Raw genomic sequence first — 14,241 nt, forward strand, 5'->3', positions numbered from 1 at the left:
CCAAGATCCTGATATCTATTGCATGATTGTATTTTGCAGGATGATGCTAAAGATCTGATTGAGATTAAACCTACCTATGGTACAAAGTTGTGGACTTGGTTTATTTTCACAACATGTGTTATGGTGTTTGTAATTTGAATATGTTTGTGCGCACTTCTTTAGATTAACTGGCCGCTGAACGAATATTTCTGTACAGTCAATAATACAAGCAGCCCTTGAGTGAGATGTTGCAAAACACTTTGGACGTATTCTTGATAAAGTGTCACGCGGTGGCCAGAAGATGAGATTGTCTTTCATGTACTTTGCGACGACTGGCAGCCATGTTGCAAAGATATCACAAGCAGTTTATCTGGAGAGTTTGAATCTTGTCCCAAGGTCTGTGAACATGAGACCCAATCTGAATCTCATAAAAACCAGCAACACCTGGTCATGTATAGCGAGTCTGAATTTCGGTAGTGTAGGCAAGCACATCAGCAAAGAGTTCACAAAAGCCCAAAATACCTTTGTACTTAATCCAGTATAAAATTGGACTCCACAATCATCTAAACAGGGTACTGATATTTCAGGGCAGTGATCTGTCTGAACAGACTTTGATTGAGTACTAATTACAGTATTTTTATTGGTATAATTGTGATCGCAAATTGTGGCATCATACCACTGAATGCTTGCACCGTTCTTCTCTGGCTCGTTTGTCTGGACAGATGTATGAACAAGGTGATCCATTGCAATTTCTTCATGTTCTTCAATATCAGCTTTAGCCATTTCTGCATGCAGAGTGAGAGTGGAGACACGCTGCGGTGGAGCAGGTCTTCATGGTGTCATCTGCTTCTGTGAAAATGGATATACAATTGAATATAAAATGAAGTGTCATGGAAGGATTGTTAGTCATTATGGTAAGAAAGAACCACAATAGAACTTCAATTATGATTTACATTTTTTTCATACAATTTTTTTTCTTCAAAACTTACATCTCTTTTGTATCCCATGTTCAAAGATGGATATGGATGGTCTGAAGTTGATCTTTCATCACAGAAGTGAACTGAGCACACCTGGGTAATAACAGAAAAGACACAAGCAGAATAGTTTAGATGCAAGGGGCTTGGCTTTATTTGATTTATTTCTTATATTTTGTGGGAGGAGTGGGTGCATGCTCGTTTGATACACATGTAACCCCCTGCCTTGCGCCTGATTTACCACTTAGATGGTATCAAACTATGGGCATGGGATATATCATTATCATTAATGGCAAATTGTGTTCATTCTTCATCTAGCGTCTACTGATATTTTTAATAAGAAAAATCCTTGCCTTTCAAAATGAAATTATTGTGGCGGACACGAAAGCACTGACGTGGTGACATCACCCCGCACACCAAGTGGAGGTGGGCCACGCCAGGGAGAGAGGCGTGGCCTCACGATATACACGGGGCGCGCAGCCCTGAGCAGCTCAGTGTTAGTGAGCTCTTGAATAAAGACTCTTACAAATTACCGCATTGTCCGCTTCCTCCTTGCTTACAAGTAGCGCGCGTAACACCGCGCTTTATTATCTTGTTGATAGTTAAAACAAAATTACGGTACTGGCCGCGTTGGTTGGCATTTATTCTTTCTTTTTTTGCACACATTTAGTCATGATAGTGAGTATTAAAAAAAAAAGTTATTTTTACGAAACTTACTCGGCTGTTTGCATTTGGGCTGTCACACCTTGACGATTTAGCCAGCGTATGCCGACGTATCAAAATTGAGTGCTGGTGTGAGTCATACGCTGGCATACGTCGACAAATTTTGTGCATGCACGAAATTTGTCGACGAGCTCGGCGTACTACGACGTTTGCCAGCGTGCTTCAGCGTGCTCTTAACATAGCCAAATTTTTCATACGTCGGCATACGCTGGCTAAAACGTCAAGGTGTGACAGCGATATGATTGATATTGTTGCGGATATGGGATTTGCATCCATCCATATCCGCTTGTAAATATTCCCCTATTTCCTCAATACTTCCCAACTATCCCCAATCCCCCATTCCCTAGTCCCATTTTCTGTAAACAACACTCTGTAGACCCGACCTCCCCCTATTTCCCCCATTAAATGTCGTGCCCAGGTTCACCGCATCTCATGTAAGACAACTATAGGACATCTTGCTAGTTATTCTTAGTCTATGTCAGTTAAGGACTCATTTCCATTAATTCTGACCCTTCGTTGCACCAGAATGTGATTGTATGGCACCGTTAGGAAGTTTAGGACCTCCCAATACCTCCCCGCAGCTCTTCCTCACGGTTCAGCAACAACAACAACAACAACAACAGCAACGGCGGCGGCGTGCACAGGGAGTGCGCGTCCTCACTCCGGCTTGGTTGGTAGGGGGTGTTGGGAGGGCATGAGGCCTTCCCAGCGAGCCGCCATCGAACATGTGCTCGACGGGATTACCAAATAGGGGCTCCCTGTCAGCTCCTCGTCAAGGGCGGAGCCCGGTAACCCCCGCACCCAATGGAAGCGGCGGACCGGTCCCATCTGGGGCGGAGCCAACCAGCCGAGGGCGTGTCACTCCCCGCTGAGCATGCGCAGGAAGAGGGAGGTGACGTCAGATGCGCGCTGAGCTTGGAGAAAGAAAGACGCCACCTCCGAGCGCTGTGAGGCCTCCCTGCATCTCTTGGACTGTGCTTGATCCTGTCCCCGAGCCAAGGTGCACCTTGTGCTATCGACTACCTGTCCCTTCCTGCCATCAATCCCTGTGTAAGTCAGCCTTGTTCCGTTTGTCTGTGGTCTGTCTGGGATAAGATAAGACTGTAATTAAGTGCCTATCTCTTCTGTGCCTTTACCTCACTACCTTGTAATCTACCCCTTTCTCCACCACTGTAATTATATCCTCCTCCGGAGGTCTTGAGAACTGTACCCCTTGCGTCGTTTCATCTATCCCAGTCGTTGTGTCCTTTCCATCATTGATTTAGCATAGCGCGATTTGGTCAACGTCTGGGTGGAATCGGGGTCTAGTCGGGGAATAACTGTTAGGTCGCGGTAATACACCACCGCTCGGTCGAAATAACATCTAACCGCGATCCGTAACAATTGGTGTCGAGGAGTGAGATTCGAGGCCCGAACCAAATTTTTAAAAAAACATCTAGGAAAAAATTTGGTCAAAATTATAAAGACACCGAAATTTGATTTTGTTTTACAAAAAAACCCGAATTTTGAAAGTCGCGCTATGGCAGATCAAGACGGCTGGGTTCCGGTAGAGGAGAGTGAGGCAGGGTCGATCCAGGACCAAATTGAGGGACATGAGGAGAGCGAAGCAGTGAGGGCGGCAGGTTCGCAAAATGGCGTCCTCACGCACGAGGTTACGGGCGCGCAAAATGGCGCCTCGCACATGGCTACGGCGACCGCGCCCACGACCGTAGCAGCGCCGTTGGTGGATGTGAACCTTTTTTTTATACAAATGAAGGCCCTTATGGACAAGAATAGCGAAGAAATGGAAAGCAGAATGATGGGGGTAATGGGGAACCGGATGGATGCTCAGAGTGAGCAAATGAGGGCTGATAGTGAGCGATTGGAGGGCAGAATGGGGGGCAAAATGGGAGAAATGGGGGAACGGTTAGAACAAAGGATGGGGGCCCAGATCGGAGGGTTAGGGAGTAGAATAGAGGGATTAGACAATAGATTAGGGGAAATACAGGAGGGGTTAACGGGGGTAGAAAACAGAATGGCCGCTCAAGAGAATCAAATGGAAGGGATGAAAAGGGGGTTAGAGGGGTTAGAAAACAGTATGGAAGGCAAATTGAGGGACATGAGGGACCAAGCGGAAAGGGAAGTTTAAAAAATGGGGCAGCAGATAGAGGGGGTCAGAATGGGGGTAGAAACTAAATTGGATGCTCACAGGGAGGAAATGGAGCAGATGAGGGTGGCATCTGGGCAGGAGATGCAAGTGATGGGAGAGGAGATCAGAAGAGGTGTGAGTGAGGAGGTCGGAGGAGTGCGCGAGGAGGTGAGGCACTGTAAGGAGCGCATGGAGAAGGAGGTGAGAAAGGGGACTGTAAAATTGCAAGGTGGTATAGAGGAGTTGACGCTGGGAGTAGAACAACTGACAGTGGGACAAAAGGAGTTGGGGGCCAGGTAAAGAAGAACACAGCGGTAATAGAGGGTTTAAAATCGACACAGAAGGAGATGAAAAAGGAAGTAGGGGTAATTAAAAAAGAGTGTCAGACGGTACATGAGGACCTGACGAGGAAAATGAACAAGGTGGTAGAGGTGATGGAGGTTAAAGAGCGAGAGGTGCGGGAGCACATAGAAAAAAATAAGGTGGAGTTAGAGGAAGAACTTAAGGGGGCGCACGAGGAGATGAAGGAGGTGAAGCAGAAATTAGAAGAAGTGGAAGAAGGGGTGAGCGAAATTAAGAAGCGACGGAGAGAGGATAAGAAAGAGATAAAGGAGGAAGTAAAAGAATTGGTCCAAAGTCTGTGTTCGGATCGTGATGATGTGCTCATTAACCGGATGAGGGATTCGCAGGTGATGGAGGAGAAGCGAAGAGAAAGAGGACCCGGTGTAAGTGGTGACCAATATGGTCGTGCGTATGATGCGCCAGGTGATTTAATAAGCTTGGGGGTCGAGATGGACCCGGATGTTCGTAAGAGGCCAAGAGTGAGGTGTATGGCTGGTCCGGAGGGTATGGAACGAGGGTGCGAGCGAGAGGGTCCGGTGATGGGAGAGGTGCGAGGTGTGAGTGAGCAAGGTTGTGGTGGTATGGAATGGGTAGCGGGTTGCGGAAGTGTGACCCATGCATCGACACCAACAGGGGTAGTTTTTAGAGGGACAGGGGAGGCACGGGAGCCCCTTGGGGGTAATGTACTGTGGGGGCCCAGCCGGTTCGGCCCCGCGCTGACCCCGCAAGGGGCGACGCACGGGGTCCGGCAGGCGGGCAACGACTCACATACGAGGTGGTCCCACAAGGTCCCACTCGCGCCGTATGACGGTGGGTAAGGGTGGCATCCCTGCCACCCTTCCCATGAAGGGGGCAAATGCGCTATAGATTAGGGGGTGTATGGCAGTGGAAACTAGCCCGGGTGGGTTAGGATATTGTGTGTAGGGCCCTAGAAGATGACATTAGGTAACGTTAAGGTTTAGATAGTGACTGATACCTGTAGTGGGGACGTAGTAGCTTAGTGTTTGATAATGACGGGGGAGCGCTGAGTGTAAGGGAAGACGGAGGAGCGCGAGTTTTAGAAGGGAGTAGACAGAGTAGATGATGCAGTGTGAATGGAAGTGCTGGTGAGCAGCTTCAAATGAGGCATCGGTGAGGCAATGCTCCAAGGTGTGTGTGAGTGTACAAGTGATGAATGAGAGAGCATTGCAGATGAGTGTCATGGTGAGTAGTGAGTGTTGTGGATTAGCGCGAATGCGCTTGGGGGAGAGAAGGGTGCAGGCGGCACCAAGTATGAGAGCACAGGTGTGCAAGCACAGGTGTGTGGAATATATGGAGCGGAGAATGAGTGGTGTGGAGAGAGTTGGAGTAAGTGGTACGGAGTGGTGTGCATGGTGCGAAGGTGTGGATGGGGGAAGAGTGGACCCCTTTTCACGAGTACCCGGGGAGGGTAGTTTAAAGAATAGTTAGAAGGTATAGGTAAATTGTGGTTGGATATTGGCATTTGTGGTGCGGATGCAGAATGGTATTGTGGATGGGTGCATTGGTGTGGTGAAATTGGCTGGTCGTGTGGCCTGTTAGTATGAGTGTGAATGGTTGGGCACTCCGCCACTGTTAGATGTCGGCCAGGTGAGGCCGCAGGTGGGCTCTGGGAGCCGTTAGTGTCAGTGAGTGCCTGAGGATCCCGGGTGTGGATCGGGCAGCCCATGCCAGAGAGGGCACTGAGGGGGTGAGAGTGCGAGAGGGCCTTCCCCAGTTAGTTAGGTTAGGGTGAGGAGCAGGTGAGCTCGGTAGGCAACAACAGTGGTGGAGGTGTGCAGGTGGGCGGACCAGCTGGGAGCGTCACACGACCCAGCCACCGAAATTGTGCGGGGGCACCGAGTGAGTGATGAGTCGGGGGAGTGAGACCCCAACTTGAGAAGCACCACAGTTTGGTCAATGGGAATTGGTTTTTAGAACCCATAGTGTAAGTTGGCCAATGGATTGGCAGGGAAAGACCCCGGGTAATGTAAAGTTGTTAAAGTCATTTAGGAAATAGTTAGGATTGATGAACCTGTCGCACCATACGCAGCCACTTACCTGAGGTGATGATGATGACTCCACACCTGTGTTCCTTTGTTCTGTGTTGCAGGAAAGGAGAATTGCTGTGTGGATTTGTGAGACGCATCACGACGTGGATGAGACATTGGGGTGATTCCATCTCTCCCTCCTTAGGAGGGACTGATGATGAATTGGTGATGGCAAATTTTGATGTTGAGTTGTAGATGGCAAATTTTGATGACAGTTGCAAATGGCAAATTTGATTGGTTAGGAGGGAGAGAAGACGAATTTGGTTGATGGGAGGAACGGGGAAGACAGTAGGGACGTTTGTTGATGTGTAAAGTAGATGTTTATGGGTAGTGTTGTGTTTTGTGGATACAGTAAGGGGTAAGGGAGGGGCAATGTAGGTTACCTGGTGGGGGGGGGGGGGGGCGTACGGTAGGAACGTACCTGTCTCACCTGGTTCCCATGTGCCCCCAGTGTGCATTACCTTGAATTGCGTGCACTTTTGCGCCCTTACCACCTTACTCACTTGTCTTCTTTTGTCTCCCACCTCCGAGGATCTGGCTTTGGGGCAGAGAGAGAGGAGAGAGAGGTGCTGGCTCCGCAGTTGTGGGCCTGTACTTCCGCTGCTTGCTGCCTGGATCGATACACCATATGGATCGCAATTTTTGTGGCCGCCCACAATGGACCGCAGTTCTTTTGCGGTCAGGCACCACCCGTGGATGGACCTCTGGGTCAACGTGGCACCTATGCCATACAGGTGAACCACTTTTAGTTGGCCCCCCTGACGGCCACAATTTAGAAATGGACGCGGTTGGCGCCTTTCTTTATTTCTAAAGAAGCCAGAAGGCCAAGTGCACTCCATGAAGGCAAGACCAGCGGCAGAACATCGGCCGGCTGCGACACCGCCGGTGACCATGGACACTTGATTGTGCATTTATTATTGAACACTTTATTGGTGCACCAGATGGTGCTGACTCTGCATAATGGGGTGGTGCTTTTGGTGCTTGGACGGGGTGCTCTGCACATTATTAAAGGCCGTAGGGCCACAGGGCACTCGTGGGTTGGTGTATCGATGCTGGCATGCGTGCTCTCTCTCTCTATGCATAACATCTGCATGTGTTCCTCAAAGAACAGGTCCTGGATCGTAGTGTAAATATCAGTCTTGTATAAATGATGCTCCCTACCGGCTTTATGTTTAGTTTGAGGATGCTTTCCACGATTCGGTTATCCTGTGGGTGTGTTTCTGTTAGGAGAAGGGTGCAACGTCGCAGGGGGACATATTTACTCATTTGTGAACATCTGCAAAACTGTCGCACTCAGGGTTGAGTTAATAGTAGCGGGAACTACATCTGAGTGCCACACTAAAGTCGGTAAAAATTTATCGGGTTGGGACGCCCCGAGGTAGAGAAGGGTGCAATGTTGCGGATATGGGATTTGCATCCATCCATATCCGCTTGTAAATATTCCCCTATTTCCTCAATACTTCCCAACTATCCCCAATCCCCCATTCCCTAGTCCCATTTTCTGTAAACAACACTCTGTAGACCCGACCTCCCCCTATTTCCCCCATTAAATGTCGTGCCCAGGTTCACCGCATCTCATGTAAGACAACTATAGGACATCTTGCTAGTTATTCTTAGTCTATGTCAGTTAAGGACTCGTTTCCATTAATTCTGACCCTTCGTTGCACCAGAATGTGATTGTATGGCACCGTTAGGAAGTTTAGGACCTCCCAATACCTCCCCGCAGCTCTTCCTCACGGTTCAGCAACAACAACAACAACAACAACAGCAACGGCGGCGGCGTGCACAGGGAGTGCGCGTCCTCACTCCGGCTTGGTTGGTAAGGGGTGTTGGGAGGGCATGAGGCCTTCCCAGCGAGCCGCCATCGAACATGTGCTCGACGGGGTTACCAAATAGGGGCTCCCTGTCAGCTCCTCGTCAAGGGCGGAGCCCGGTAACCCCCGCACCCAATGGAAGCGGCGGACCGGTCCCATCTGGGGCGGAGCCAACCAGCCGAGGGCGTGTCACTCCCCGCTGACCATGCGCAGGAAGAGGGAGGTGACGTCAGATGCGCGCTGAGCTTGGAGAAAGAAAGACGCCACCTCCGAGCGCTGTGAGGCCTCCCTGCATCTCTTGGACCGTGCTTGATCCTGTCCCCGAGCCAAGGTGCACCTTGTGCTATCGACTACCTGTCCCTTCCTGCCATCAATCCCTGTGTAAGTCAGCCTTGTTCCGTTTGTCTGTGGTCTGTCTGGGATAAGATAAGACTGTAATTAAGTGCCTATCTCTTCTGTGCCTTTACCTCACTACCTTGTAATCTACCCCTTTTCTCCACCACTATAATTATATCCTCCTCCGGAGGTCTTGAGAACTGTACCCCTTGCGTCGTTTCATCTATCCCAGTCGTTGTGTCCTTTCCATCATTGATTTAGCATAGCGCGATTTGGTCAACGTCTGGGTGGAATCGGGGTCTAGTCGGGGAATAACTGTTAGGTCGCGGTAATACACCACCGCTCGGTCGAAATAACATCTAACCGCGATCCGTAACAATATCTTTGATATGATATTGATATTGATATGATACGATTGATATGTTTCAGCCACTGCTTCAAGTTTTCAGTGGATGTGTTTGAAGATCCGTTTGGAAAGCGATGTATTTGGTACGGCTGTCGACACTGGCAATCTTGGCGAGTCGCTGGCATGTGAATTCCACACTCTGATCGTTTCCACTTTATGAGTTTTTTGCTGTTGTTTTGCAACCAACAACAGCACAATGCTTTCCTGATCCTTCTTTAGTCTTTCCCATCCCATGACGACAAGACGTCAAACACGTATAGAGAAACACTTGAGAACGATTACCCGAACGAATTATCCGCCGACCTTGGATCGGGGCGCCTCCCAGTAATGGCGGACGCAAGATCGCCGCCTTTCGGCGAGGGGCCCGATCGTCCTTATCGGATCGGTCTTATCTTATCTGATCCTTATCGGATCGGTCTATATGCATGATATATAAATGCTTCTTCAAAGAAATTGTCCAAAAATGGCAATTTGGCGGCCATTTTGTTTATGCTAATTAGAAGGTCAAAAACTCAAAATTCGGCTTGGGAACCGGGTTAATCGAATTCAGCATACCCTAATTATGTTAAAGAGTGAGGTTCCCAACTTTTACCCAAAAATGCACCGAACATTCACATTTCTCAGAAATCCGTCGAGTGTATTTGTGGTTGGGGGTGAATACTTTTTTCTATTCTGTGTATAATCCGGCCGTTATATGGCATTAAAATGGTAGAATGCCTTCAAAGAGTAAAACTTTATGTAAAGGTTAAATGCTGACGTGAAAGTAGATCGCCCTCAAAACTTCCAAATACAGACAGGAAGTTGTTGTCATCGAACTTCCTGTTACAAGTGAATCAATCGTGAGCCGGGAGAGAAAGACGTATAGTCTAGTAGGAAGACTAGGTCCCCCTGCACCCCCCGGAGATATACTTCTAATCAGTGTTTCTAGATTGGAAATAATGTGTAGAAAATGACTAGCTATGGCCCCAAGCTGAAAAAATGTCCCACATACCATTTTTATGCAAATTACTGCTGCAAATTTTATGCAAAATTATGCAAATTTTATGCAAATTTTTGATGAGGAGTAGAGTTGAGGGGTCTTTGAGGGCTTCATCGAGGTGCTCTCGGTTGCAAGACTGGGTCATTCTGAGAAGCACAGCAGGGTCAGAGATCATGATGTTCTCCTCCTCAGTGAATCTCTCCATCAACAGCCTCTCCATTGCCTCACACACTGTTTTGAGGCAAAAGAGGGACTTTGCGTAGGCCTTTCCACTGAGAACACCTTTGAGAGATCCACTTGTTACTAGTTGTGCCTCAAAGAGAATCTCTGCATATCCAGAACCACGCATCTTGTGTCCAGTGAGCATCCCGATGTAGTTCATGGATGTGTGGAAGGGTCCAATCGTTACTACATGACTAGCAAATTCATTTGGCCAGCGCCAGATGATGGGAAGGGCTTTCATGCAGACACCCAGATCAAATGTATTCAGGACCCATCTCTGACCCACCTCAGCAGTTGCTGCCTCGGAACGCTTCAGTAGCTCACGAACAACTGCGTTGTCTGTGATCGGTCTGTGCCTGGTGCCTGCATGGCATGGCAATGGCCTGCAGCCTGTGCCTGGGCTAGGGGGTTTCACCTCTGCAACTGGTTCTCCCCCACCCAGCAAATCAACAGTCGACTACTGCACGCCTATCCACCAACCGATCACAGACAACGCAGTTGTTCGTGAGCTACTGAAGCGTTCCGAGGCAGCAACTGCTGAGGTGGGTCAGAGATGGGTCCTGAATACATTTGATCTGGGTGTCTGCATGAAAGCCCTTCCCATCATCTGGCGCTGGCCAAATGAATTTGCTAGTCATGTAGTAACGATTGGACCCTTCCACACATCCATGAACTACATCGGGATGCTCACTGGACACAAGATGCGTGGTTCTGGATATGCAGAGATTCTCTTTGAGGCACAACTAGTAACAAGTGGATCTCTCAAAGGTGTTCTCAGTGGAAAGGCCTACGCAAAGTCCCTCTTTTGCCTCAAAACAGTGTGTGAGGCAATGGAGAGGCTGTTGATGGAGAGATTCACTGAGGAGGAGAACATCATGATCTCTGACCCTGCTGTGCTTCTCAGAATGACCCAGTCTTGCAACCGAGAGCACCTCGATGAAGCCCTCAAAGACCCCTCAACTCTACTCCTCATCAAAAATTTGCATAAAATTTGCATAATTTTGCATAAAATTTGCAGCAGTAATTTGCATGAAAATGGTATGTGGGACATTTTTTCAGCTTGGGGCCATAGCTAGTCATTTTCTACACATTTTTTCCAATCTAGAAACACTGATTAGAAGTATATCTCCGGGGGGTGCAGGGGGACCTAGTCTTCCTACTAGACTAGTAAAATAAATTTTAGATTATGCCATTAAATATGTATTTTGTGGGTAAACGTGTTTTGTTAAAATTCGCAGACAAATAATGAAATACTGTATCTGTAATTAATAATCACATGGATACCGGAAAATTGTGACGTCAAATAGAGTGACCGATATTAGACTTTGCAACCGCCATTAACCATTATGTGGAGGATGAAAGTCGTGGTACTTCTCACTCTCATTAGAGGGGTGAAGCATGAGGCAATGTGGGTCAGACGGGTGGAGCAACTTGAAATGGAACGTTACAGGGAGCAAAGAACTGAGGATGGACAGGTACGTGTAGGGTAAACGGGTTGGGAAGGTGGGAGTGGGATGTTACCGTGTGAGGTGCTGCAGGTGGACATATTGGAGGGTGGTGAAGTTACACCCTGGGTGGGACCAAATGTCCTTTTTGGTCGATTGATATTTCATCCCAATTTTTATTCCCTAGGAGATCTTACCTGATAACAGCATCTCGCCAGATGAGCCCCACTTGTGGGGTTCGCCAAAAGATGCAACAACACCGGGGATGAACAGGGTGATCAGTAATAAACCCCAACGTCCGGTGATATGGGCCGTCAACGGTAAGTACAGGTGACCCTCGTATAACGCGGGGGATGCGTTCCCGCGAAACGCTGTGTTATCCAAAAACGTGTTATAAGGGCAATATTTAACATGTAAACATTGGGGTTATGTTCCCAACGGGAAATATTTCAACATTTTAAAGGTTGAAGACCTATATAGTATATAAAAACCGCAAAAAAGCAGTAAATAATGCATAAATAAAACATAAAACGATGGTGAAGAATCACTTTAAAATTAAATAATTCTCGTGTCCGAATCAATATTCAGATCTTCACCAAAATCGAATCTGTTTCTCCTTGTCAGACACCCAACCGTTCCACCAAGTTTCGTCCAAATCCGTCCACAACTTTTTGAGATATCCTGTTGTGTATCGTTTTTGGCCCGATCTCCCAATGGTGAAGAATCACTTTAAAAATTCTAGTATAGTCAGGTTCACTATGTTAACAAATATAATTTCGTTCAAATTTTTGGTAGATTAGCAAAACTATACATTTTTGGAATATTCAGAGCATGAGGAATCCATAAATTAATGTTTACATTTGCGTAGACACCTTTGCGAAAATGACACTCAGGACAGTGATGAAGATCGTCAGGTTCACCATGTTAATAAATATTGTTACAGACACGACTTTGATGTTAAGGTGGGCCGAGCGGAATGGCCGTCGTGTCCGCACAAATTACCCGATTGTACTCGAACGTTGACGAAGCCGCGCGATGCTGGCTCAATAAGAAAAAGAAGACACCCGGCTGGATTACAATAACACAATACGACACCAGGGGTTCAGTTCTCAAGACCTCCGGAGGAGGTTATATTAAGGCGGAAGGTTAGATTACAACTACAAGAGGGACAGCATAGAAAGACAAGCACTTAGACACACTCTTATATTAACCCCGGACAGACGACAGACAAACGGGACAAGGCTGACTCACACGGGGGTTGATGAAAAGGACAGCGGGTATCGATGGCTCAAGGTGCACTCTTGGCTCAAAGCAGGGTCCAGTACGGTCCGGTCCGGTCCAAAGATGCGGGGAGGTATCGTCGCGCTGGGGGTGGCGGTGGCTTCTCTCTCCAAGCTGAGGCGCATCTGACTCAGCGCTCGCAGGTGGCTTTCCTTCTCCAAGCTGGGTGCGCATCTGACTCAGCGCTCGCAGGTGGCTTTCCTTCTCCAAGCTGGGTGCGCATCTGACTCAACGCTCGCAGGTGGCTTTCCTTCTCCAAGCTGGGTGCGCATCTGACTCAACGCTCGCAGGTGGCTTTCCTTCTCCAAGCTGGGTGCGCATCTCACGTCACATCCGGCGCGGGGCCGCGTATATCCGGCGGGGAGTGACACGCCCTCGGCTCGTTAGCTCCGCCTCGTGGAATCGGCACGTTGCTTCTCATTGGGTGCGTGCGGGGGGTTTACCAGGCTCCGCCCTTGACGAGGAGCTGACAAGGAGCCCCTTCGTGGTAACCCCGTGGAGCGCATGGTCTATGGCGCTAATCGAGCCGGTGTGAGGACGCATCCTCCCCCGCTCCGCCGCCATCTCCTCTGTTGTTGTTGTAATTGTTGGGGAAGAAGATGGAAGGAGGTATGGGAAAGGTCCTAAACTCACTACTGATGCCATATAATCACATTCTGGTGCAACGAAGAGTCATAATTAATGGAGACGAGGCCTTAACTGACATAGAATAAGAATAACTAGGAAGATGTCCGAAAGTTGTCTACGTGTGGTGCGGTGGACCTGGGCACGACATTTAATGGGGGAATAAGGGGAAGGTCGGCTCTACTGATTGTTATTTACATGCAATGGGACTAGGGAATGGGGGATCGGGGAAAGTTGGGGAGTATTGGAGAAAATAGGGGAATATTTACAAGCGGATATGGAGGCCAATTCCATATTCGCAACATTGCACCCTTCTCTACCCTCGGGGCGTCCCGACCCGATAAATTTTTACCTACTTTAGTGTGGCACGCAATGTAGTTCCCTCTACTATTAACTCTACCCTGAGTGCGACAGTTTTACAGATATTCACAAATGAGTAAATATGTCCCCCTGCGACGTTGCACCCTTCTCCTCACAGAAACACACCCACAGGATAACCGAATCCGGAAAGAATTCGCAAACTAAACATACAGCCGGTAGGGAGCATTATTTACAAGACTACGCTGCTATTTACACTACGATCCAGGACCTGTTTTTGGAGGAACACATGCAGATGTTATGCATAGAGAGAGCGCGCTTGCCAACATCGATACACCAACCCACGAGTGCTCTGTGGCCGACGGCCTTTAATAACGTGCAGAGCACCCTTCCCGAGCATCAACAGCACCACCCCACCACCAATCGGTGCAGTCACCATTGTTCATTGGAATAAAAATAAATTCGACAACCCCTAACCCTGCAGGTGTCTCTTGCTCTTCTTGTGGTGCACTTGGTGGTAACTAAAAGTGGTTCACCTGTATGGCATAGGTGCCACGTTGACCCATAGGTCCATCCCCGGGTGGTGCTTGGCCGCAAACGAACTGCGGTCCATTGTGGGTGG

General features: G+C 48.4%; 1 long non-coding RNA gene across 1 annotated transcript in view; it reads left to right on the top strand.

The window, feature by feature from the left end:
• Positions 1–11,292: 11,292 nt before the first annotated feature.
• The window catches only part of LOC144888331 (uncharacterized), a 32,294-nt gene continuing 29,345 nt past the window's right edge, over positions 11,293–14,241 (top strand). Inside the window, exons 1-2 of the long non-coding RNA XR_013620927.1 lie at positions 11,293–11,426; positions 11,584–11,716. This is a non-coding gene — a long non-coding RNA (uncharacterized LOC144888331). The remainder of the gene's footprint in view (positions 11,427–11,583; positions 11,717–14,241) is intronic.

Source organism: Myxine glutinosa, chromosome 11, assembly GCF_964187855.1.
Source record: "Myxine glutinosa chromosome 11, kmMyxGlut1.1, whole genome shotgun sequence".
Taxonomy (NCBI): Eukaryota; Metazoa; Chordata; class Myxini; order Myxiniformes; family Myxinidae; genus Myxine; species Myxine glutinosa.